This window comes from Fringilla coelebs (assembly GCF_963513975.1).
Source record: "Fringilla coelebs genome assembly, chromosome: 16".
NCBI classification, from domain to species: Eukaryota; Metazoa; Chordata; class Aves; order Passeriformes; family Fringillidae; genus Fringilla; species Fringilla coelebs.
Genome location: NC_140042.1, coordinates 3178074 through 3205615, shown reverse-complemented (window position 1 = coordinate 3205615; position 27542 = coordinate 3178074). Strand labels below are relative to the sequence as shown.

The following is a 27542-nucleotide window of genomic DNA, read 5'->3' as shown; positions in this document are numbered from 1 at the left end:
GGAAACAAAGAACCACAGAGTCTGCCTCCCCACAAAGTCTCACTGTCCATAAAGTTGCACTGACCTTGACTAAAAATTGATGCAGAAGTGGCTAAATGAATACAACCTTTAAGCATGGATAAGCTTTCATGAACACACTCCTTCAGGGCTGTTGCTGGGATTTCCTATATGTTAAGCTGGGATAAAGAGGCCATAATCCAGCCCAAGACAATCCATTTGGGTAAGAGACCCCTCTTTAGAGATGTACAAACACCCAGCACAGGGAGGAGGGGTGACCCCAGCTCCACAGATCCCTGAACTGCTGTGGCAGGATCCTGAAGCCACACACAGCAGGCACGATGGGCAGCAGGTACCAACCCCTAGCACAGAATGCAGGCAGGGTGCAGAAAGGAATGCCATGCCTTGGATGGGTGATGGAGCCAGGGGCAGGCAGGACAGGACATGCGTGGGTTTGGAGCTCCCCCGGGAGCACGGCTGTTCCCCAGGCAGCGCTGCCCCTCAGTGGTGGCTGCTCACACGGCAGGGACAGAGAGCAGGAAGGGAAATGGGAAAAACAAACCGAGTTCTCCTCTCCGAGGAGAGAGGTGACAGGGGGAAATAAAGCAACGGCACAAGCTTGGACTAAGCTGTAAGAATGTGCTGTGGAATAAAAATACAGACCTAAAAAAAGAGTGACTGGGAATTAAAAGCTGGATAAGGAAAACATGCATTTATATCCAAACCCCACCAAGAATCATAGAACAGAGTCATAGAATTATTAAGATTGGAAAAGATCTCCATCCAGTCCAATCTTTAAGAAGGATGGTTAAAGCTTTTATATAGCCATATATAAAAACATAAAATCATGGCCCAAACCAATGTCTTCTGTTTTGCCTTTTCTTGTTAAATTGAGCATATTTTTAGTCCCACCCCATCTCTAAGATACTGGGGATACTCAATGTCCTTTTCCTTCCAGGCTGGTTCCCAGGAAGGTTTGGGTTGTCTGTGTCAGAATCCCAGAACCAGAAATGTGTGGTAACTCCCACCTCTTGCCTAAGTCAGTAGGACTAGCTCACATCTGTAATTCAGAAGTTTCTGAAACACACAGACCAAACCAAAATAAGCTTTTCCCTCCTCAGAGTTTGACTTTAAAAGGCCAGAACAGCTGCTAGTGTGGGTGAAGTGGTTTAGAGACCTATGAAGCAAAAATATCTGCAACTTCACACAAGTGCTGCTCAGCATCACTGACCCGGTGGCTGGCCAGAGGTGGAAATAGCACTAGCACAAGAAATTGCTCCTTGATCTCACACTCAGGGTAACCTGAGCATGAGAAACAGCTGTTTCACAGAGAAAGGTCATATTTAATTTGAACTTGAACAAAACTAATTTTTTTTTTCATTCTCTGGAATGTTTATAAAGAAGTATGATTGTTTCAAAGCTACTTTCTCTCAAGCTCCAGGGCTCTGAGAAATACATCAAAAGGTGCAGGCAGCAAGTTGGCTGCAGAAAAGAGCACTGGAGTATTTGCATCCCACATCCATCACACCAGGATGTCTTCCCCTGAGCTGAGGAACAAGTGTTGCTCACAAGGATAAGCTCTCCTCACCAAAATTATCTGGGTTTTTTTTCAACAGCTAGTTCCCAGCCCTGAGCAAGTTGGTATCACACAGAGCACCTCTCCAGACGAGCACATGGAGAATTCTGGACACAGGGTGGACTGTGACATACCCAGAGGTGGTCACCCACCAACCTGAGTCCACCTGCAGTGCAGGCAGAGGAGAACACTGCTTGGCCACTTTAGAAAGGAAAGTTAAATACATCCTGGGACCTCACACCAACTATGTTGGCTAAATCACTGTACCTGAGGTCATATCACTCCTTCCCAGGGAAAAAGTTGAGAGAAACTCAGCACATGCTACTGGAAACACATCTGTAGCTGTCAAGCACAGCTTTGAGATCTGTTGGACTGATTGCAGATAACAGCTACTGCCTTCCCAGCCAAGGTAAATAATTCAATACCAGCAGAGGAGTTCAAAGCCTCAGCAGCTGCCCCTCCTGCCCTCCCCCAGTGCAATCCAGCACTCAATCCAGCAGAGCAGATCCAGGTTATCCATGTAATCCTCTGCACAATCTCACAGCAAAGGGGATGCTGCTTCCAATAGCTGCAACACAAAGTGATGAAATCTGACTGTGGAGCTGGTGGAAACAATAGAGACCTTGGGAGAGGCACGGAGTTCGAGTTCAAGACAAGCAACTTGATTTTTAAAGGATAACTCCGGAAGGTGATGCCAGGGGTTGCACCCAAGGAGGCCAAGAAGGTAAAGGCCGACAAAGGGAAGGTATCTTATTTGCAGAGGTACCTGCTAACGATGCATTGTGAGACTGAGAGGAGGAACAATTACTGAAGTTAATTTTGAAACTTCCCTCTTACACCACCACATGATAAACAAATTAATTCCCCCATCACCAGGCCCCAGACACAAACCCCTTCCCTTTGGGTGGCAGAACCTGGAGAGAGCGTCTTCCAGACTCATCCTATTTTTTCCGTGGCTTTCTCTCCCTCTACAGTTTCCCAGATTTTTTTATAACACAGAAAGATCAGCAAGAGGAACTCTGTCAGAGATGTCCTCTCCTCCATCAAAAATTGCATGGAGACCCAGGTTTATGTAACACACCTACAACCCTTTTTAAGGAGTCTCTGCAATATAGCAATTCTGATGGTAATTTAGCAGCATTAACACACCTTGTTTTCAATTTAGAACATTTTTAACTGCAATCTCTACCTACAACAGAAGTTCACACTCCAGATCATCACAACACCAGCAAGGGATGGGGGAAGGTGAACTGATGCTGGTAAACAGCTTTGCTCTGGGTACAAGTCCACCCTCAGAAACTGGGAAAGCATAGCTTGAGTTGCCTGGGAAATGAAACCCAAATGAGAAGAAACCCCCAAAGTAAGGTGATCCTAACTTTAAACAGGTCAGACTAAACAAAAAAAAAAAAAAAATTGTTGGGGAATGAGCAAGGATTGAGAAAACAAAGCAAAGGGATAACTGGCCTTCTTGAAAACTCAGAAATTCAGATGATTTACTCCTCTAACGCCTGTGTGCTCCAGTTACTTCTTACCTGCTGCTCCCCACAGCAGCACTGTGCAGACAGGACACATTTGCACCCCTGAACTGAGCCACAGGGCAGCCAGCCCTGTAACTGTAATATTTATAGCAACAATATTTACCACAGAGGTATGAAAGTGGCCCTGTGAACCGCTAACCTTCACCTTGCACCTTCACCACTGTGACACTGAGTCACCTGCAGCTCATTTGCTGGGTTTAAAAAAGGCAGTGGAGAAACCAGAACCCATGGCCCTGCAGCAGCCTGCTGGAACTTCTAAAAAAGGCAAAATGACTGAGAAGTGCCACGTGGTGAAAGAGTTCACACCTGAGCTCCAGTGCAGAAATGCACTGCATTTCCTCCTGCAGCATAAAACCTATTATTTTGTACAGGCATCTGGATAACAATAACAAAATATATCAAGCAGATAAGTATACAACAAAATAAAGCAGAAAACTAATCAGGGAAATAGATGTGCTGGCAACTTACTGATTCCTCTTCCAGAGCCCCTGAGTGATGTTCCCATTCCCTCCTGTACTTAAAGCACCCACCAGCTGAGCCTGGGTTTCTGTTTGCTGCAGAAGTGGTGAAAATACCCTCAAACCCACAATTTGTGGGTGTTTTTTAAAGTTCTGCTAAGGTTATTTGGTCCTGCACGATGCAATGTGCCTTCCCAAGGCTGCAGGGAGCAGAGGGACACTGGGAAGGACCCACCAGCCCCACAAGGAGCAGGGCAGAGAGGACAGAGCCACCTAAGGCCACGGAGCCAAGTGGCTGCTGACCCCCAGACCAGCCTAATCTTGACCAAAGCCGATCAAGCCGCCTTAACTCCCGTGGGGGGACGGGCAGGTTAATGGAGCAGGGCTGCAATGTCCTGCCAAACGAGGGTAATTCAGGACATGCCCTGTCTTCTAAGTAGAAAAATTGTTTAACCTGCAATTTAATTTTCAGCTAAGTCATATAATCCCTTTCAATTCACTTTTTTATTAGTCGTGGAAAAAACGCGGGGCTTGGAAACGCTTTGGAGTAAGAGAAAAACCACCTCAGATCTGTAGACGTTGAAGCTAAGCTGAGTTAGCAACTCCAAGGGGAGCCTCTGCACCTGCAGCAGCTCTCCACAGCAGCTGCTAATGCAGCAAGACAAGCTGAGTTCCGCACAGCCACGTGAGAACAGGCAGGAGGCCGGGAAAAAGAGGCCAGGAACAAAAACTGGAACCCCTGCACGGTTTGTGGGGTCCCAGAGCTGTGTGGGACACAGCCCTGCACAGCAGGAGTGAGACTGGGACAGCACCCTGCAACACTGGAGTTGTGAAATCCCAAGTGAAGAGTTCCCTTTCTGCCACGCTCACAAACGCCCGTCGGAAAGACCGGTTCCCCTCTTCCCCTGCATGAGCACATGAGTTTAATTAAGCACGCTGCTCAACGATTTGCATGGCATGACTTGTCTACAAACCAGAGATGTTGCAAGCCTGTTATCTGTAAAAGCAGAAAAACCCTCAAAACCCCCCCACAAGCACAAGTCACCTCATCTGCCGGGATCTGTTTGAGACCCAGCTCATTCCCAAGCAGCAGCAGTAATTTCTGCCATGATCCAACTACAACAGCAAACCAAACTGGAATATTTCATATTGTACTGCTGATGACAATTTGGTTTTGAGGGGAGAATCCTGGCTGGTTCAGGAGAAGGAATGTCATCCTAACACCCCAAGCCACAGAGGAATGATGCTCCTGGTGCAGGATGGGGGTCCACTGGCCGCCTTTACCACACACAAACCATCTCCCTCCCCTTACGCCCATACAGAAGTAAAAAATACAAGAACTGCGAGTACAGAGAGCTTTGGCAGAGCAGGATGTAAGTAAGGATCAAAACTGGTGTTGTGGGGTTACATTATCCAAAGGGTGGATTATTAAACTATGCTGCACATGCAGTTCCTCTGAAAGGATTAAGTCCAACACCCTCACAGGGGTACGAGCCACAGACAAGAACGCAGAGGGTGGGATGCCCAAAGATTAAATCAACCCTTTTGGCAGCACAAGTGAGGTATTTGGACACAGACCGGTTTCAGCCATTTCCCCAGCCCCAGAGCAACTTCCAGATCCTGTTCTCATTTTCCCAGGATGTCTATTGTAAAGACAAGGAGAGGAAGGAAAAAAGGAAAAAGCACAATCACAAACACAGCACCATTAAAACGGAGTTGAAGAATATGCGGATGCTACTGAAAACCACTTCCAAAGTGGTTCCCCAGCTCGTGGGGAAGTGTTTAGCTCCTGCTGACCAGTCAGTGACCCAGGGGAAGAGGCTTTCCATGGCAGCAAACCCCACTGTCACCCACCAAGGAATGGAAACACCTTTCTCCAAGAGAGAAGTCCCAGTTGTACCCCTGCAACTGGACACTGATGTAGCGAGGGGTGGCTGGAATGAAACAATCCCAGGAGCATCATGACAGACTCTCCTAACTAGCTACTGTCTTTTTTTCGTCCTAATTTCAAAGCTCAAGTGCCACATAAGAACCAAAAATAAAGTGTCAGCCAATAGGTTTTGCATGGAAGAAACATGAGCTGTACCACTTAAAAAAGCAGCAGTTTAACCCAGTGCCAAATGAGCCATTTGCATTAACCTCGTGAAACAGGATATGAAGCACTTTTAGCAAGAAACAGGAGATTGACTTTATTAGAAAAATACTTTTAAGGTTCAAATTCATCAAACCATTTGTAGCCAGGGATGATTTGTAAAAGACATTATTGGCTGACAAGGCTGGCTTTTGGCTGTCCAAGCCATCAGCAATTACCACCCAGAGGGACATTACCTGTTCTCAGCTAATGAGTGACACCAGTGCCAAACATCAGGCACAGACATTAACTGGGGTAGAAAATGGCTCCTTAGGGTTCAGGAAGAAAACTATTCTGAGACATCCAGAAGAAGCCAAGACATTTCACTTGGTGTAAAGGAGACTGTAAAGAAGAGTGTATTGTTCTCCTGCCCTTATCTAGACTCAATCAAAGTTATCTAAACTCAATCAGACATGAAAACCATCGTGGGTTTGGACCAGACCAACCTCTCCCCATGAAATTAAGGAGAGTCACAATTCCTAATTGCTGTCTTAAGCAACAAGACTGAAAATCTATGGCACCCTTCAAACAAACAAACCCATCACCTCAGGGTCGATGTTGTAACTAGGTTTATTTTAGCCTAGAATTTACTATGTTGCAAATTCCATCCCCACCCATTGGGCTCTGGTAAGACCAGCCCATTCCTCCTGCCCGACTTCTCGCTTCCACTTCTGACCCAGGATTTTATTGCAAAGAGAAACCAGGGTTACTGGCCATAAAAGGAAAAGACCAATCTATCACATTTCTGCAGAGGGGAGTCAACCAAGAGGAACTTGAGTGACTTCCTAAAAACTCCGGAAGCAGCAGAGGCCACTGCTGTGGCCCCTTATAAGGATTAAAGGGCTTTTCTCCCGCTTCCGTCAGGGATGCACGTGGGCACCAGCACCAGACAGAGCAGCAGCACAGATGTCTCATTCTGGAGGAAGACAAAAGGGAAGGGAAAGAAGAAAAGCAGCAGCAAGCAGGCTAGTTTAGGGAGTTCTGCCCCAGGCTCCCCTGCTCTGCGAGGGCACTGCAGATGCAGCCTTTCCCTTGGTGACCCAATATGCTCCTTTCCATGCAATCCTGCTGATGGATCTGCTGGAATTAACAAGCTGAAAATCTCATTTACATCAAGAATGCATTTGGCCTTTTAGTTGTGGCATGTTTATGTTTGCCTAACAAACCTCTATGTTTCTTCCATCAGATATTATTCTGAATTCCTAGCCTCAACTATGGCCATGCTCAATCCAAAAATAGGGGGAGTCAGAAGTTATTTCATTCACAAACATGAACTTTGCTTTTTTTTTAAAATGAAAAAGCCTTCTTTTATACCACTATCCACAGCCACACTTAAACTCACTTAACACAGAGATGAAGGTGAGGTGCCCCTGCACTGACAATCCCTCATCAGCAGAACACTGGACCTTGTATTTCAGATATATCTACAAGAAAAGCTGACAGGACAATTTCATTTTTGTTTCACTTTCAGAATCACATGAAACAATGCAGCAGTATTGGGTGGAAACCACAAAACTGATTATGAGCCCAGAAGTAAAAGTTAACCTGAGATCATTTGTCAGGTCTTAACAGCACAAGGGTGCTTGGGGAGAAAAGTCAGTGTGATGCTCACATGGCATCTTAAAATCCAAAACATCACTTATTGCAGGGTTTTTTTGGGGGGGAGGTTTTATTTCTGAGGAAACAACAGAGTTGGAGCTTCATAATTTTAGGGTAAACCAAGGAATCCCTGCTTTGTAGCTGCAGTGGCTCCAAGTCTCTTCCTTACAGTGATTCCCACCTGCATGAATGGTGCCTCCCCACACCCAGCACCAACCTCTTAAACCAAAAGAGTTCCAGTCTGAAGGGAAGCAAACAACACAAGATGTCCTCTTCCCCTTTACACAGAAGAAAATACTGCTCTGTCCCACCAGAGCATAGAACAATCAGCTTCACTCTGGGCAAAGTCTCCCACTGATCTCCAGGAAGTCCCACTAGTCAAGCATATTCTAATATTTATCTTCAATCTCATTTATCCATATTCAGGTACAGAAACTGAACCTTGGTAACACATTCTACAACCCAGTACCTTTGTGAAAGGGTTTGGTGTGGTAGGCTAATGCTGCCCAGCAGCCAGAGAAAGGCCCCCAACCCTCTCCCCTTTTTTAACACATAAACACTATTGCTTGACTTCCCAGGAGCACAAAGAGGATATTTTATAACAGGAAGCACAAAAACTTCACTTTTTGGTTTTGACCACTGACCTAGAACCTCTCCCTTGGAAGAGCAGCTTTTCAGGAGTAGCATGAAAAACACCCAGGCTTAGAGCAGTCTCATTACAGGACAGGAGAATGTTCCCCCCTCCATAAGTCACAATAAACCACCAAAATAAATACAGGTCAGCAAGGCCTCACCCAGCTCCAGGCTGCAAGCTTTCTTTGGGTGAATTGCTTAAAACAGCCTTATTAAATCTGATCTTCACTACCTACTGTTGGGCCACTTGGGTCCCACTGCTAAACCTGAGGCTGATGTTCCTTTGCTAGCAAATCAGTGGCCTGTGCTACTTATCCCAACTTCCAGTGCAATTTATTTTATAAAGCAAGATCCTGAGCAGAGATCTTACTCAGAGGAAAAAAAAAGAAAAGAGAAAAAAAGCCCCAAGCAGGTATAACATCTGACTTATAACATCTGACTTTACTGTTCTTGAATGCAAAACCCCACAAGCCCTTTCTGACACGAGGCTCCTAAAAATAACTCATCCTTAAAAAAGTCCAGTTATTTTTATACAGTCACAAGAATCACTGGATTGCTTCTAATTATCCCATCCTTCCTGGGAATGTCTATTTGTGCTCAACACAACTGGCTGTGACACCAGTGGAATCATAACACATCCTGAATTACAGGCAGCTGGGTAAGTTTAGTTTCACCTTGTGAAGAGCTTTGAAAGAGTGACAGTTAAAAAAAGCCCATTTTACTGTGATCTTTGGAGTCTGTGTTAAAAAGGTGCCAGTTCAAAGTAGAAACAGATCTTACACTGGCCATGACTAAAAACAAAACCTGCCTGTAACAAGGATTCACAGCAGGATTAGAAACGTTCCACCTAAACAGGATCAGCAGGCAGATTCCTAAAAAGCCCCTAGAGCAGGACTGGTCTACTGGACTCCTCTGTCTTTCCTGTAAATACATCCTTACTGCCTCTGGCTTCCAGGGCACACTGACTTTGCTCCAGAGTGGTAACACAGAGGAATCTGCTTGAGGCACAACAGAAATATGGACAGCTGTCCATCTGCAGCATGCCCAGCCATTCCAGCCGGACCCTCGTGGTAACCAGGCTATCAGTGACAGCCCCAGAGCCTCCCATGGTGCAGGCAGCACGCAGCTGTGACTGGAACTCATTACTGCACATCCAAATATTTGCAAGGAAAACTTGCTAGATGCTTATTCATAGGAGGCCTGGCTCCTGCCTGATTTTCTTAATGCTCCTCCACACCCTGAGGGGAAGAACATTTCCAGAATTAGTATCTACAGCCCCATCTTATTCTCCCAAGCTGCATCTCAAAGCTAGAGCTCACACCGTATCTTTCTGCTATTATTCAACACTATTTTTTTCCCCCCTCACACCATCTTCCTGCTATTGTTTCACACTATTTTTTTTTCTCCTTTAAAAACGTGATGCTTTTATCTGAAGAGTCATCCATTGCAATTTGTATTGTCATGGCAACAGGACTCCCTCCCCTGCCCAAAGCCCATCCCCAGGCTCATTGTGCTCATTACCAGCCTGGCAGGCAGCACCCTGCATACAGATGAGCCTCTCAACGTGGGCTGCTCTCCCTGCAGCTGGACTGACACAGCTCCTGCTATGGGGCTATGGTTGCACCACAAGAAGGGAAAGAGTCTTCCTAAGTCAAATTTCCTCTATTCAGAGAAATAAGCTTTACTCAAGGCATTTCTGTAGTAGGAACATTTTTGTTTTGCTGGTTAAAATGAAGAGACCTGGGCTCATAACCTGTCAGAGCAGTGCAATAGAAAAGAATATTTAGAGTAGGTGTAAGAGGGCTTTGCTAAGGCAGCTTGGACATACTGATAAAGAAAAGGGGAAGATCACAAAGGAACTCAGCCAAGAACAGGGCTCTGGAGCCCTCTTACGGCAGCTCCCTCTCAGCAGAATTCCACATACACCTCGCAGTGTCTGTAAGGACTAGGATGCAATGCCATTAAGACAGGCTGGGAAAGAGCTCAAAGCACCTGCCTTTGAGCACACAAATGTATTTTAAAATCCCATACTTCCAGCTCCTTCAGTGGTCCTGCTAAACAGGCAAAGACTGGACAAGCCCCACATCTAAAATGGGACAGAAGACACTGAGACCAATCTCCTCCACAGCTAAAGTGCTGCTTCAGCAAACATGTAAGGAAAAAAAATCAAATTCACTGCTCCAGTGCTAACAACTGCTCCATGGGGATGTCAGGCTGACTAATGCCATGCAGGAAGGCCAGACTGGTTTCATACCAACACTTTCTTCACTTCTCCAAGCCAATAAGTTCTGACAAAGCCACAGAGCTCAGCTCCAAAATCCCTGCCAGGCAGCCACTCAGGGAGCACATGGGGAGGAGGGGGCTCACCTAAAGATGGGAAGAGCACAGCTGCTGGGCTCTGAAGGGGTTACAGAGATTCAACAGCAGGGAAATATTTATGGAGAAAAGATGCTGAGCTGTGCATGTTTTCCAGGCTGGAGATGGTTTTAATTTACCTCTTGAAAGGCTGTGATTATTTGCTGCTGGTTTTTGTTGAAAGCAGCTATACGAGGCTCACCTACTCCCTCTGGTGTCACAGCTCTGCAGCTGAGCCAGAACAAAACACCCCCTAAACTCACACAAACTACAAGGAATCCTGCTTTTTTTCCCCTCTGGAAAAGCGGAAGCCATATTTATAAGCATTAGTGATTACCCTTCCCAGGCACAAAGCAGTCTTTGACTACAGCACACTAAGGACAGTACAGACATCTCCTAGAGAGCTTAGAGCTACAGCCAGGAGTAGATCCCTTTTTTCCCAGTTCTTCCTTCAGAGGCTGGGCTCAGCCTGACTTTAGCTCAACTGCAGCATCCACCACGCTTCTCACTAGAATTTCCCATAGTTCTGGTCAGCACTGGCATGCCTGTGTTAAAGTATTAGCTTAGATATTTTTATGAGACATTTTAAAACCAGGGAAGTATCCTCTCCCTTACAAGACTGGAGCCAGGCATCCAATCCTCCTGGGACTAGCTGTACATTGCAGGAGGAAGCTGCATCTCACCAGCCCTCTCATATCACTCCATGAACTCCAGGAACCTGCACAGCCCCACAGACAAAAGGGATCCAGGTTTCACCATGGTTAAAAACTCCCACCTCCCAACCAATGCTGCCTTCCCAGGCTTTTCCCTGATGCCACCCTGCTGCATGGTTCTCCTGCTTCTTTCTTCTCAGCCTGCTCCTCCTCTTCTTTGTCCTTATGTTGTGCTTTCTTTCACTGCTGAGCTGCCACACAATGCTGCTGTAGCACAGAGGAGAACAAGCACAGCTCCTTATCCTCCCTTTTTCATTTGTAGCTGCTTCTCTCCCCATTCCACCTGGGAATCTTGCATCCTTTCCTGCATTTTCTGCCCCATGCCTCTTCCCCAAGCTGGCAGCAGCTTACCCAGCCTGGCAGAATCCTTCCTCAGCCCACGTGAACAAGGTTTCCAAGCTCTCCTCATAAAGCATCTGCTCCCCATTCTCTGATTAATACATACCTTGAAGGGAACCATAAATATTTGCCTGGATTTTCTGTTAATCTTGCTCTGACATAGCTATTAGGATTACTGGAGTGTGGGTTGATAAGCAATGGGGTGAGTGCTGGAGTGTTTCGGGAGATGACAGCAACATCTTGCTGTATTTCACTGATGTGGATGCCTTGGTGACCTGCACTAATCCACTTGGAAAATTACTATGAGAGAACAAAGAGTCTTAAAATATGAAGCTGAGGGAGGTGGAGTGCTGCAAAGAGAAGTTTATTTCCAGACCAGCCTTTTCTAAATATATGCATAAACATCTGTATTCAGCGCTAAGTGGAGAATCACAAACAGAAATGAGAAGAGAATAACCCAGAGCAGGACCTCCCCACACACCCACATCCACAAGCAGTGGTCCAGCAGGAAAAATCCAGGAGCCCAAATTTACAGCATAACCTTTCTCTCAGTGCACACACACACAAGGACAACTACCCTCAGCCTGAACAACCATTTAACAAAGCACCACACAAAAACAAAGGCTGTTTTGCAGAGTTCAGGTCAAAAGCAGAAATTTGGGTGCAATGATGACTGACAGCCCTTTTCACACAGATCTTACTCCTGAATATTAAAATGCTGCTTAGTTCCTTCACCAGCACAATTAGCATGACCCAGTGCAGGGTCAGTAGAAGTCCATCTAGACCTGTGCTGTTTGGAGGGCAAACAGGAAGCTCCTTATGGACAGGGCAGGACTGCTGCTCCTCACACTGCTCCCCATGGGCCAGGGACAGTCTGCACTTTATCTAATAGCTCTCTCTAAATTCTTCTTTGAATTTGCCTTTGAATCACATGTGTTCTGAGGTTGTCTCTCCCCTGGCAGCACTAATTAACGCACCACAGGGTTCCCAGAAGTGTTACCTACTGAATCCAGGCTCCCATTCCCTGCAGTCCCTCAGCTCCATGGCTCTCAGTCAGCTACATGTTCACACCTAGGTTGGCTCAGCCTGGCCAATCTAGCTGGATCACAGCTGGAAATGGTGGGGCTGCAGACTAATGATGTTACAGCAACAGATTTCAATTCAGAATGAGCCAAAAGTGACCTTTAAATTGGGTGTCCTATAAAAGCATCTATTCCTTTTATTCCAGTTACAGCTAAGTCTAAAGTCTTCCCCTTCCCCCTTCTCAGTCAGGATCTCCATCTTGATCCAAAAGCTCCAAGATGACTCAAAGCACAGTTTTTCAGCCAGCTTTGCCTTTTAGACATTTAATACTAACTTTTAATACTATCTTCTCATTATCTGTTACATTTAAAATATTACACACATCTCTGGAGGTGTACCCTGACAGACTCATCAAGTGATCTCAACATTTCTCCTCAGAGACTTAGCTTTAACATCTTACTGTCTGTAAGGCAGATTTCTAGACTGCAGAGAATAATTTTAAACTTCTTCTAAGGGTCTTCTACCTTCCTGTCATTCTTGACTAAGAACCAGAACAAAACACTTGGTGTCACTGATGTCATAATATAAAGAAAATGTGATCTGACTCCATATGTAAGCCCAACATGTAAGTGCAAGGACTGCAACAGCTTTCCTGGTAATTGGCACTGCTTGCTTGCACTTTTCCATAGTGATGAGGTACTTCAGAAAAATGATCCAGTCCAAATTTTTGGGCTAGCATGTCATCAAACCCACAGAGAGCAGCAAGAAGGTTCACTGATACTGCAAAGGCACTCTGAGCAGAAAGCAATCTGGAGTAACACATGCAAGCAGATCACGGGGATTTTGCATATTCCTGACAAGCAGCTGTAATGATTCCATGTGGGAGACAAGTCAGAGGACTGTCAGAGGAGCTCAGTCTGCTTTGGTATGGCTGTACAGTTGCACAACTCATTATACACAAGAACAGTCCACCCAATGCACTGAGTAAATGCCTTTTAGTTTTACATAACCAAATCAGCCAGGCCAGCCTTTCCCCCACACCCTGGAGCTCCCCAGTGCCTCTGGGCTGTCTCACAGGCAAGGGAAAAATGAGAGAATGGGTGTCCAGGAACAGCAGGAGAGTGTGTGTGTGCAGGCACTCACAGCACCCACACTAATACCAACACTCACTTTTACAGATACTTCCTGAGCACTGAGGATGGCAGAGATCCCATTTCTCTAGGAAACAAAAGCTGAAGAATAACCCCAGATTTCAGAGTACCAATTGATCAGTGTCTGAGCCATGGCAACTTGCCACCTATAAACGGATGCAGGCGAGGGATAACATGTCTCTTATTCAGCAGCTACTTCATTCCCATTTAACTTTCAGAGCTCACAGGAGGGAACAGAAAAACCAACAGCTACAGCTAATGCACAGCAGCTCTTGCCTCATCAGGGCATCTCATTCCTGCTCACAGCTGGACCTTGAGGCAGCCCCTCGCAGCGACAGAGATTGGAGCCAAGTGCAGGGTGAGAGCACAGCTACACACACAGCTCTTCCCAAGCATTTCCCCCTGGTATGAGCCACCCTCGTTGGGATTGAGATATCTCATTTATACCACAGGCTTTAATTTATCTCCTTATGGCGGTAAGGCACAGGAAAAATCATTGCAAACATCACAGCAATATCTGAGAGTTCAAGTGTCACAAAAGGGAGCTGATCCACATGTTTGGTGAGGACCCAGGGCTTCTACCTGGTCCTCAGAAGATTTCCTGCATTTTTCCATTGTTTTTATTCATTTGCACACCTTGAGTTCACCATAGTGCTTGGATCAGGAAAGGGAAAGGAAACACATCACAGAATGGTTTGGGTTGGAAGACCTTAAAGCTCATCTTGTTCCACCCCTGCCATGGCAGGGACACCTTCCACGGTCCCAGGCTGCTCCAAGCCCCATCCAGCCTGGCCTTGTAGGGATGGGGAATCCACAACTTCTCTGGGCAAATATAATTATACCCAGGACACTGCAGTGCTTGGTTTTTTATACCAGGGGTCAGCCTGGACTAGGTAAAGGATGCTTTGCTTTCAGAGACCAGCTCAAACCAGCTGTGTTAAGTCTCCTGTGCAGAACACAGTTTAGTCTGGCAGATGGAGATGCTAAGTGAGACTCATTAATCTGTTAGCACTTTCACCCACCCACCGAAATCCCAGTGGTCTGAAGTCATGGTTTTCTGACAAATCCAGAAATCTATAGCTTGTACAACAGCTGCAACCAGAATAAAGTTCCAAGAAGAAAAAAATGTTTCATTAAACTACATGGGTAGGTAGGTCAAAATTATTCAAAGGATCTCGGAGTCTAAGAAATTTGTGTCTGAAAGTATCTGCATGCTAATTTGTGGTACAAAAAAGGCAACTAATAACTCCTGCAAAGCACCTGTTCTTCATTCTGCACACCTGAAACACCACAAAGGGTTAAAGCTTCAGGACAACAAAACCCTTCAAAACAGAAGCTTCTCTTAAAAAACACCCCAGTTGTTACCTGCAGACAGAAAAGCTACAAAAGCAACTCTTGCTCATATAACCTCATCTCATTGTCCTCTACCTCAGACACAGAACAGTGAAGACCAAGGCTCTAAACACAACAAAGCTCACAAGTTGGCAAGCCATGCTCAGGGCTGCCTGGTGCTGTGCCTATCTCCATATCTAGAAAGGTTCAATGCCCTCATTACGGGAGGCCAAGAAAAACTAAATATAGTAGCAGGCTACCAGCAAACACCCAACCTGGCACAGCTTCCAGCTACCTGAAAAATCCATCCCTCTCTCCACAGGCCGCTCCGATAGCTGCGATCCTTTCCCTTCTTTGGGGACAACGTGCTGTAAGGAGGCACTTTCAGGTTTTACTTACATGGATAATTGCACAAGCAAACTAAGGGATGGAGGTAATGCAATAACAGCACTGATACCTCTCACTCAGGGGGATCACCTGGCTCCTTCAGATTGGGGATTTTTATTGAGCCTGACACCCGCTCGCAAATAGGAGGGAGCATCCTCCCCTCACGTGTCAGGAGCCAAGTCCTCGTACAGCAACTGCCTCTAAGAGCAGAGACACCATCCAAGAGCATCTGTTTTGTTTCAACCTCTGCCCTTAAAGGAGGGCCCAGAAAGGAAAAAAAACCCAACCCTTTAAGCTGCAGACTGGCTTTGTTGGTGCATACGAGATTTTCAATCAGAAAAAGCCTCAGGGAGAGCTGCTCACCTCTTGGCTTCTGAATGGCATCATGGATGTTGTGTTTCAAGCTGCAACGCTGAAGACAGACCCCAATTTTGACCAGGCTTTGAGATTTAGCTTAAAGGCATGCATGCTCCCTACACAAAAAAAATGAGGTCAAAGAAGCTTCTTTTGAAAAAATAAATAGAGCAATAAAGCATTCTTTCAGATTGGCTTCACAGGGGATAAATCACTGAACAAATACAGCCATCTTATCTTGTTGGCAAATGGCACATTACAGCATCCAGCTTCACGGGAAATGCACTGCTTGGTCAGAGAGCAAACTGATTTCTCATTGTCTTGGAAAAAGCTGCTCTTTACTTTTTACAAGACTCGTTTGTTTTTAAAAAAACCCACATGATCTCTAAGCAGTGCCAAGCCTGCTTTGCCTCCTGATGCCTCAGGACTTCCTAGCAACCTCACAGCAGAAACACGATCCATCTCCTCTGACCACGAGGACAACTTGTTTAAAATGGTATCCCAACAATATGCTGGCTGCCCTCCTGGCATTCCCCAAATGGATGGGATGCAGCAGCCACGGGATTCCATGAACAACAGAGTGAAGCAGGTGAGGCACGTGGAGGTAAAGCTTTCCCCAAACCTTCCATTTTTAGCCTCTTTGTCCCTTCTAAAAATCAAACACAGACACTAAGGACACCCAGTGAGGAACAAGAGCTCATGGGTAGTTACAGAACCACTCCTGGCTGGGACATCCAGCAACAGCAATGCCTGTTCAGCATTTTGGCACTGATTTATGACAAGTGTACTTGCCTTTCCATTAGCCACAGCTCTCTCAGTTGACCCCTGGGCTCGGAGAAGCAGCCTCGACATTAAACTCCCATCGGCTTTCAGTCCCGCTGACCTCATCCCCAAAACTCGCTGCCATGTTTTACATCAGCCGGGGCCGACGCATTCCATTAATGCTCCCCTGGCTCGGGAAACATCTGCTCTGTTTACCCTGCTAGCAGCACAGAGACCACTTACAGCATCACCTCTGCTCCCCCAGCCCACGGCGGGCGGGCCTGGAGCTCCCGACCCCGGCACTCCAACCTGGCCCTTCCTTATTCAACAGGGCAGAGGGCACTCCCACCGTCGAGGCACAGGCATGGAGAGGTGGTGGGCAGCAGCAAAGAAGGTGGATTCCTCCAGGCCAGAAGTGCAATTCTGAGAGGGGAATTCATGCTGACCCTAGTTGAAGATGAGCAGGCTGACTGGAAATAAGGATGGGTGAAAGAATGTCAGGAAATGATTAAATTTTTTAAATCCAAATGGTTTTACAGGCTGAAGCAGAGATTCAATGGATATGGATGGTTAATGGTCCATCTCAATCAAATATGCACTTCCAGGGCCACCCTCACATCCCTCCAGCTCCATGACCAGGGCAGGAATCCCTGCAGGGTGGTTTGTTCCACAGCATCAGGGAGGGACAGGATATCTATCTGAAAGGAAAGCACAGCTCATCCAAAACAATCCCCCCAAAAGTACTGCAGGAACCACCACAAACACAAAGCTTAGCTGCAGCCACCTGGGAGAGCCCAACAGCTCTGAAATACCTGTTCAGGCAGGGGATGCTTATCTATCAGTACTGTGTGCTGGAGGCTTAGGGCAAGTCTCCACCAGACCAAGGGGGATGTTACTACATATTTTGCAAGGATTTCTGACAGCTAAGACCTCCAGAAGGCAAACCCCAAACACTTACTGCTGCTGTTGTTCCAGTGTTAGGTGTGCATTAAATTAACCCCTGATGTCCTCTGCTGCTGCTAGAAGCATTCTTTACTATTAACCACCCAGTCAAGGCTATAGCTGCTAAAAAGCCCATTAGGACACAAAAATGTACAGCAGCCTTGGAACATCCAACAGCAACTGCCATAACAAAGGCCTAGCACACAACATACAGGGCATTCAGCAAGGGACATCAGCCTTTGTTATAATGAAGTCAGGAACAGGTTTTTCCCATCACTGATTATCTCAACAGTCCACAAATCTGCTGCAGTTTAGATTGTTGCCTTGTCCTTGGACAGAGCTTGGACTATGAACTCACACAGAAAGACCCAGACACTCACAGAAGGCTTAGACCACTATTCCAACACCCCTATAAGCAAGCAACAAACCCTCAAACCACCCTTTAAATTTTTTTTTAATTTTGAAACTGCCCACTAATGAAGGCTGTTTTGACTGGGGCTGTGCCATGCAATTCTGTTGACTTAACCCCACCAATCCTGAATGAGATGACAGGTATTGGGGAGGGAGAAGAATGAAAACTGTATTTGCTCTTGATCTGCAATACATAATGGAAGAGCAACACAATCTGCACAAACACTCCCTGTTTTTCAGCTCAGCCTCAGTGTCCAAAGTATCAGCAGGTCACAGCTTTGCCAAATCTACCACAAAGCTGAAACACTGACTTTAGGATTTTTACCTAGTCCCCTCTCAACCAAAAAGATGAAAATTCAGTCAAAGGGGAAGAAGTTGGCACTGAATGAGACAAATCAAATTGTCCCTTTCCGGTTCCTTAATTCACATGTTAGAGGACAACCACAGCTGGGAATTTCAATCTCTGGAGCAATTAAAGAAAATTAAATTCAGGGAATGAGGCCTTATGCACTCAAAGCTTCATTAACCCTCTTGCCTTTTAATTAAATACGTGCACATGAAATTTTGGACAGAGTACTTGCCTCACTGACAATGCTCAATTTTAGTGGCAAATCAGTACTTGCCTTTTTTTTTTTTTAAAAAAAAAAAAAGTACACTGGGATTGTAAACTCGAGATCTCTCCAGCTTCACAATGGCTTTATTAAATACAGTAGAAATTACTGCCTATCACCAGCTCCCACTTCATGGGAATGTCTGCTCTCCCTCAAATGCACCAGCAAAGCTCTGCTCTGGGCTCGCTTCAAGATAACAGACAGCCCCAGCAACACCACGGATAAAACATGAGCCAGGATTTAAGAGCCCTACACTTATTACCATCAGTAAGAGAAATAAAGTTGGTGAGCTACAGCAGGATGGGTTTTACAGCCCACTAGCAGAGATTAGAGCAGGCAGCCTCTCTTTTAAATACTGCTCATCCTTACAAAAGGCTCAGGCAGGCGCCAAAGGCGGTGTGTGACGAGGACAGTTTAACGGATAATCTTTGAAAGGGGATATTGTCAAGTCTGCCCAGCCTAAATATCGAGCTGGCTTTGTGTGAGTTACCATCTGACTTGTGAGGGAGTCACGCTGCTCCTGCGCTGGCCTCCCGCCTTCCTGGGATTGTCAAGGAAGCAGATTCGAGCTCACGGAGATGCCTGGCAGGGACTGAGCCCCAACAGCTTTGATGCTTCCCCACATCCATCCAGGGACCTCCACCTGATGCACGGGCAGGCAGTCACATTCTGGGACCAGCAGCACAGAGAGGGAAGACACACACGGTCCCTTTGTTGTCTCCAAGAGACTTCTCGGGAATCTGCCACCAGACATTAACCCAGAGATGTGCTCTCATCACTAGCAACCCAAGCTATGCCTCTGGGAGGGATCAGCCTTCAGTTTGTCCATTTTCTTTGTAAGCATCTTTTTGGGAGAGGGACTTGTCACTTGCCAGCACACTCTGATCACTCCTGGGTTTGTAGTTTACTGCTGACCGATGCATTTTAGCTGTTGTGACTATTCAAAGACAATGGCATGCGTTTAGAGATGACCTTCTCTGACTGTCACTTACCATAAGAGTCGACACATTTTACACTCGGTGACACTCCCATCTTCACACGTGCCCCCCTCTCGAGGGGAAAGCTAACACAACAGACAACTGTTCACACCAGGCCTCCAAGGGATGCCAGATTCCCAAGCGGATGCTTTGCCCAATTGAGTGAAGAGGCACAGCTCCATTAACCAGAAGCAAGCAATTCCTCATGCCCAATATTCACAGGTTAATTGCTGCATCCCTAAAATGATGTTCTGGTTTAATAGCAGCTGTATTCTCTCACATGGAGCAGAGTGAGCTGTTTGCTGCTGTGGGATGCCCTTGGTGCTACCAAGGACAATATGAACGCACCGAGCATGACAGGCTCTCGCTGAATGCAAAAATAAATGCAGCCACTTTGCTTCCTCAGCCTTTGACACCAACAGGGGAAGGGGCTTCCTGCTACAGCAACGAGGAGCACGTGAATTTTGTGATGCTTGAAGTGCTGCCAGGCAGAACACAACCCGTCACTCCAATTCTCTGCTGCTGGAAATTACAGGTCCATTAACCCTTCTCTGTGCCTGAGATGCTTTTCCCAACTGCACGCAGCAGATAAGCAAAGAGGATGTGCATGGTAAGTGTGCACAGGTGTGCTCCAGGGTGAAGGAGGCATTTCCAATGCAAAGCTGCCCATACACACAGTTCTGCTCTCCAGTTCTGATACTATCATTTTATGATGACAACATTTCCTGACCCAGTTTCTATCTTGCTCCCCATTCCTCTGGTACAAGTAGTAATTAGTAATGTCAGTGTTCTGGCTGAGTTGCTACAGTCCATTAATAATGCAAGAGTAGTAACAGAGAGAGAGCAGAAGAAAAGAGGCTTGAAGGTTAAAAGCAATAAGGGAATGCATTTTGGGGGACATTGGAAGGGGAGAGGAGAAGAGGAGGAGAATTGCCGGCCTACAGAGATTATAAACCATACACTTCAAAACACATCATTCCTTTCAGGTGGAAGTGGTGGGTGAGTCAGCCATGGCTAATAAGAGGATAATATGCAAATAGGAATGACACACAGAGGTGATTTTTACTAAATTAGAAGTAAACTTGTGTTGCACCTTCCCTTTGCCCCTCCAAACCTGCTGCCTCACCACTCAGTGTTCCATTTCCCCGTTGCTCATGTTTCAGAGGTCAGTGGTAACCTGGGATCCCACACATGACACACACTGAAGTTTCCTCTCTGCAGAGAATTTCTGTTGAGACCAGCCTGTACCTGCCCATCTACAGCCAAACCTTTCATGCCACTAATCCATCTGCTCTGGGCACACCTTAACCCCAGGCTCTACTGAAGCTGTTTATGACATGTCCTGTGAACCTAAAATAGAGCTGGGTTTGAACAGGTAACCCAGCATCTCCCCAGGCTTCCAAGGCTTGGGAATCTCCTCTGACTGACAGCAGCTCCCTCGAGAGCAACAGCTTCACCCCCACCTGAGGCACACAATCCTCCCCATGACACTGAATAAAGCTGCTGGAACTGCATCCTCAACTGCTTCACCTGGGAACTTAGTTTTTTCCTTTTATATTCTCCTTTTCCTGCTAAGCCCAGCACAGAACCAAAGCAATAAAAGAGCCTACAGGTTTGGTGATGATTCCTTGACTGTTCCTGTTGCTGAACAGGAACTCACATGAAGAGTGGAAGGGCTGAAATGTCTCTGCATGCCAGGAAGGTGGCTGGTTTGGGGCTGACTCTTCTCCAACAGTGAAAAGCAGGGATCTTCTACAGGAAGATTTTTAAGACAACTGAACTCATTCTGAAAGGTCTTCTCTCCTGTTTGGCATTTACAGCTTCCTACATGGTACCAGGCCTCTTGTGAGTGATGATGTACAAAGCAACACATGTGCTCTTCTTTCCATTACCTGAAATCACACATCACTCCCCCTTGGAATATATATCAATAAATCAAACTAATCAATGTTATAATTAAACTTCAGCACAGCTCATTCTGACACTTAAGAGAACTACTCCAAAGTCCTCCAGTACAAAGGGCTTGGATGACTAGACAGAAAGCATAAAAACCCAGCAGGCTCATTGAGATTAACTCATAGAAGAATGGCAAAGGAAGGGAAAAAAAAAAAGGAAATATCAGCTTCAGAACTGCATGGTGGTTTGGGCCTTTCAAGTATCACTTCCTCTGTGGAGAGGAAGTGAGAGAAGCTGGAGGTCCTCAGATACAAACAGCTTCCCCTCCACAACAATGAGAGAAAAGGATGGGTGTTTTTAAAAAGAAAAAGAATAAAAGAAAAAAGAAAAGCAGGCCAGCCCTGAACACACTGTGACCAAATTAGGAAACAAACTCCACTGACAGCCTCTAGAATGGCCATCATCTGCAGCAGCCTTGTGTTAGCTCAGGAAGTCTGATGACTGTGTCATCTGCTGAAATCTGTTTATGTGCAAACAGAAAGGAGAAGCAAAACACCTCCCCACACTCCCTGCACCAGGTTAGGCCATCCCAAGGAGTCACCAGCACCCTGACTCAATGCTCTTCCAAACCTCTGCTGCTGACTCACGCCCCTCCAAAGATAACTGTGTCCTGGAAGCACTAAGGTACAGCAAAATTAGGTGTATGGGGTTTTTTAAGTGCATTTTTTAAGTGGTTAGCTGTGGCAGATGAAGCTGAGGTTAGAGATCAGTGATTACTACGACAGGAATGTGAGGGGGAGGAAAGAAAAGGAAGATACAGCTTCTTGAGTAAGGTCAGAACAATGTTTTTAATTTGCCTTGGGAACAGCCTTTTTCCATCCCCTCCAACATCCATTTCCACTGCAGCAGCAGAATGATAACCCTGCTGCAACACTCTGAAATACACCAAGAGGGGTTTTAACCTTCAACTGCTGTGAAAGGACCTGCACTGAGCTCACAGCAGTCCCAGAACACTCGGTGGCACTGCTACCCTGCTGTGGGGACACACAAGTGACTGAGCATCTGAGCACTTTGGTCCATACAGAGATTTAGAGTTTCTCCCTGATGTTAGGGTGACTATGTTACATTACTCCCACTCTTGTCTGCATGAGACAGAAAAAAACGTTCTTGTCCCTTTCATTTTCAAAGGGATTGAGGAGGAAATGGCAAAGCTGCCAGCTCATCTCAGCCAGAAGCAGATCTCAGCCTCAGCATAACTACAGCTTTCAGGGACTTTCCAGCCCCAGGAGTTTGGCTATGGCCAGTCCACCAATGCTCCACATTCAAGGCAGCCAACAGTCTTTCACAACCCACTCAGGTGCTCTTATCCAATTCCTCATGGAATCCATCACCTACCTCCAAAGACAGTCATCATAAATCAGAACTGACCACCACAGGGGTGCTGTTTCTCTCAGTGTTCCCTTTACCTAAATAGTTGCAGGCTCCCTTTGCCCAGAGACAAAAGGCTAAACAAGATGTTGAAGCTTAAATTTCCATCTCCACGGGAAGCTGTACTCAGTTTATTACTTCTGAACCTTTCCCCAGCAAAGGACAAAGCTATGAATGGAAGGTAGCACTGCTACCTCGTATGGACCTGACACAGAGGCACTCACTGGTCAGTGAACAGCCTTTTCAATTGGCTTTTCACTGACTGGATATTGCTGTACAAGGCAGAAAGCAAGCTTTTTTTACAAGGAGTAAGCTTTGTTGCTCAAAATTGCAGTGACTTACACGGTCAATTTTTAAAGGGACTAGGGTGAGTTCCTGCTTTCAGCAGCTTCCCCCCCACACCCTGCAAGAGACAGATACCCCATTTAATCTGACCTCTTTCCTCAGGTCCATTTCCAGGCTGGGCCTCACCCTCTCCTCCTGTCAAACTCATTTATCAAGTGAAGCATTTCCACATACCACTGCATAAATAGACTTGACCTTGTTAAAGCAGCAGCAGCACCTGAGCTCCCACTGATGGAGTCTCTCCACCCCACCACAGCAATTAACCCAGCCCACTCCTACCCTCTTTCCAGGTGGGGTATTCTCAAAGCTTCTATAGCCCTTTCCTATATGTCTTAAAGGGTGACGAGCTGGCAAGCAGTGATTTGGGGTGATCATTGTGCCTTCTTCTCTGGAAAGGGGAATTTAGGACCAACTTACTGCTTACAACTCAATTCTTGCAACTGCTCCTGCCCATTCCAAACACACAGCAAAAATCAAGGTGTAAGACAGTACCCCCAGCCTGTGGCCTTCCCTCGTTCCCCTTGCAGTTTCCTCCCAGGATAAGCAGCTTGCCCAGCATAAATCTGGGGATAAGAAGATCTCCCAACTCTCAGCACTCCCCAGGCAACTCTGACCCTCCCCACCTCGGTGGCACAGCCCACGTGGTTCAGCGCACGTGCCCGTCCTCCACGGGACTGTACTTTAAAGGTTTGCCGTACCACAAACTCTCTCCTGTTATCTATCTCCCTTTAGAACCCGGCAATAAAACCTGCTGGGGCGTTATCTGCTGCCTACAATCACCTCAATCCCACCTTCGACCTTGGTCCCTCCCTCTGGCCCATCCCTGTGCGGAGATAGGGAAGGAGGCGCGCTCCGATAGCATCGCGCTCGCCCTGCCTGCGGCTCGGCACCCGCACCGCGGCTGCAGCCGAGCCTCAATGTCCTTTTATGGAAGAAAAATGAAAATCGCCTGCCCAGCCGTGGAGAGCCTGAGCTGGGCTGAGCCGAGCTGACAGACGGAAACTCGCCATTTGTTGTGGTTTTGGCACTGAGAGCGCCCGGAGAGTTCCCATGCGCGCTGCAAGTTTAAAAAGGGCGCAGCGGAGAGCTCCAGAGCAGGAGGTGTCAGGGATGCAGTGCTCAGAAGGAAGGTGGCAGAGCCATGAAGAGATGGCTTAGAGAATTCTGCTGACATGGACACGTGCTCCATTCCCAAGCCCTATCCCTGGAAGTCGTCAAGGATAGAGCCCTAAGTGAGCTGGTCTAGTGGAAAATGTCCCTGCCCATAGTGGGGGAGTGAAAATGAATGGTCTTTAAGGGTTCTTTCAACCCAAACCATTCTGTAACAAGGTCATCCTCACTTCCTTCTCTTCCTTGTACCAGTAAATTTTCTTAAAAGACACAGGAGGATGGGAATTTAAACAGGAGCTGGGACTTGAGGTCATTGCCACCAAGAAGAAATTATCAAAGGGTCTGCCACCTTCGGCTCTGCTCTGTACTAAAGCTGTGGGGCTAAGCTCCAAGTAACAATCAAATCCAAATAAACAGGCTCAAGGAAAAACATACGGATAATAGCAATAAGAATGTCTGAACAGAGAATGAGATGGGGCCACGGGACTTTCAAAATGTTTGCGCTGCTGTCAGGAAGCTGAATGAGACAGCAGACTTCAACAGCTGGGAAAACATGTTGCAAAACAAGGAGAATTAAGTAATTCTCCATATGTATATCCTACTCTGAGGCATTCTGGACAAGCTCAATTTCTCCAACCAGGACAATCTTTTTTTCCATGTTGCACACGCACCCTGCCAGCTACAAATCCTGATACAGTTTAAGCCTAAATCCACAGCACATCTGGAGTCGGGCAGGGCAGCTCTGGGCAGCATGGCCCAGCCTTTAGCACAGAAGTAATGGGCCCTGTGGTATGTGTTGTATGACATCCTTGGACAGCTGTGTCATCCTGAACACATCCCCTGCTGCTGGGCGCTGGATTACACAAACAGTTCCCCCTGCTCTCCATAAAACACTCCTAAGCAGTGTTACCCACCTCTGAACCACAAGCAGCTGCATGTGCCTTGCTGTACCAGGTACAGAGATCACGGGTGTCACAGTATCTCCCTCACCTCCTTCTGCAAATTTAGGTCTTGTTGATCAAGCAGTAATTTATTTCAGCAAGACCCCTCCTCTCAGAGCCATGCAAACCGCTCAGTGCGACTCGCGCTCGTTACCGGTGCTGGTGGTGCCCTGCTGAGAGTGGCCGTGTTCAGGCACAGCTCGGTGCAAGTTTAAACCTGCCTCACTTCCAGCAGAAAATGAAGGCTAAAAGCAGCTGGGTGCATCTGTTCCTAGCCAGCACCTCCGAATCAATCCTGAGACACGGAACAGCTTAATAAGGCGTGCCCTAAAACACAAAGTCTCAGTGCTGCTAATTAAAACAACATGAGGATTGCTGGTGGCCAGAGAGCCTAAGCTGAAGATGAAAGGCCAAAGAGCAGAAATTTTATCCATATGAGATAGGCACATCAATGCTCAAGGCAGTCCCCAAACACACTGTGGATGCACAGGAATGGCAGCTGCCCAGGCCAAGGACAATGCCATCCCACACCATGCAGCCACATGCCATCACCTCTTACACCCAGCCAGCACTGACCCAGACAACTGGGTACCATAAAGCAATTAAAATTCCTCGCTGTGAAAAGGAGTTTTAAGGAAAACTCTTGGAAATACAAGTCTCTGCAATGTGGCCTGGCTATGAAAGGAGTGCTGGGGGTTTCAAGCTCTCTGCTGCTCCGTACATGCATTATTTCCATGGCAACGGCAGCTTTCAGCTCCCCATCTCTTGCTGGCTGAAAGCCCTGCAGTGCTTTGTGCTGAGACTGCAAAGAAGGGAAACCATCTCCCTCTCCCACACCACGGCGCCAGGGCCGGCAGCAGCAGCTGGGAACAAAAGCCTTGTCTTCAACATTGTGGGGTCTTGGGAGGAGGGAGGCTGAGCAGAGAGGATGGACTTCCTTTTCTGGTGGAAAAGAGCACTTCCCCCACCATGCAGAAGTGCACCCTCGCCTCCCAGTGCTGCACAACTCAACCAGCAACATGTGCCTTTCCTTGTTTTACCACAGTTGCCAGTTTTGGGTTGCTCTGTAATGCTGGGAGGAGGAATGTGCATCCTTAGGGATGAGAAATTTGAGCGCTGCTTCCATGCAGGGATCCCTCCAAGATGGAGGCCTGGAAAACCCTCCTGTCACCAGGAAGCCTGGCTCCATGTGCAGTCAGCAGCCTATTGCAGAGCAAAATCTCAATACTCAGCCAAATCTGAGTGAAAGCTGCCTCTGCCCCAGCACCAGCTCAGACTGCACACAGAATGCATTGTAGGGTGGCTCAGAAATAAGTGGTCTTTTTCCTTGGCTAACTAAGCTTTTCCTCCACCCTGCTGTTTGTCATATTAAGATTCAAGCCCTGACCACCTAACCAGGAGCCAAACTTGATGCCACACAGCTGGAGCCACAGTGGCCCTGGCAGATGGTGCCAGCTCATCTGCATGCTCCCCGTGCAGCCGGGCACTCACAGGAGTCAGGGCAGCTCTGCCTGTTGCTCAAGTTACAATTAGCCACATTTTGGCCCCTGCAAGGTGCAAATGACTGGAACTACAGGTGAGATGCACAGGCAGTGACCTGGGTACGTGTAGAGCTCTTACTGTTGAGCCCAGCATACAGACACAGAGCCAAAGTGAAGGCTTGCAGCTGGTTCCCATCACTTGCTTTGCAACATATCCATAGCTGGCCCAGATATGAATGAACCTCCCTGCAAGATTTAAAGGAGACCCCGAGGGTATCAACACAAACTCCCAAAGCCAGATGAAGGATCCAGGTGATGGAGCACAGTGATACAACAGGTCCACCATCTGGTCCTCCTCTCCCCACCTTCAAAGCACTCTGAGATTTTGGGAGAGACACATTCTGACCTTCCCCTTTCCACACTTCCCCTTGCTTTAGGTTCAGCTATGTGAGAGCAGTCCTTCCAACCCAAGAGGGACTCCTTCCAGGATCAGTCATCACCACCAGCAAGTCTGCCAGAGGCACTGCTAGCAAAGCCAGTGCATCCTCTCCAAGCTCTGTGGAGTTCCCTAGATTAGCCCTTTCCTCCCCTAGGGCAACCATTTCCTGCAAGCAAGAGCATTAACTGAAATTCTTCTTTCTGGAGAGAGAGGAGATAGCAGGAATATGAAGAACCACTGCAGCTGATGCTGAGACACCACATCCTGCTATTCAAATTCCTCACCCTCGACTTCAAATCCTGAAGTCGTTAAAAGACTTCTAAGAAGAGCACAAAGCTACTCAGCAGATTTTCAGCTAATGAATCAACACAAGCTGTCCAGGAAACCAGAAATCCAGCCCACTGGAATGCTGTAACCCCAGGGAGGGGGGGAACAGGCAGTACACTAGGAAGGAAATGAAACAGTGAAGCAGTAGGAAAGGAACATTTCAGCACTGATCCCTCTTACCACGGTTTCTCTGCTGCACTGCACGTTTTAGGGAAAAAAGCAACTTCAATTCATTTTGCCCATTGAAGGGTTCATGTTTTTCAAGCACAAATTCTGTTTTTTAGTG

General features: G+C 46.9%; 1 protein-coding gene across 1 annotated transcript in view; it reads right to left on the bottom strand.

Moving 5' to 3' along the window:
• Positions 1-27542, bottom strand: part of RNF216 (ring finger protein 216) — a 75889-nt gene that overhangs the window by 18540 nt on the left and 29807 nt on the right. The window lies entirely within an intron of this gene.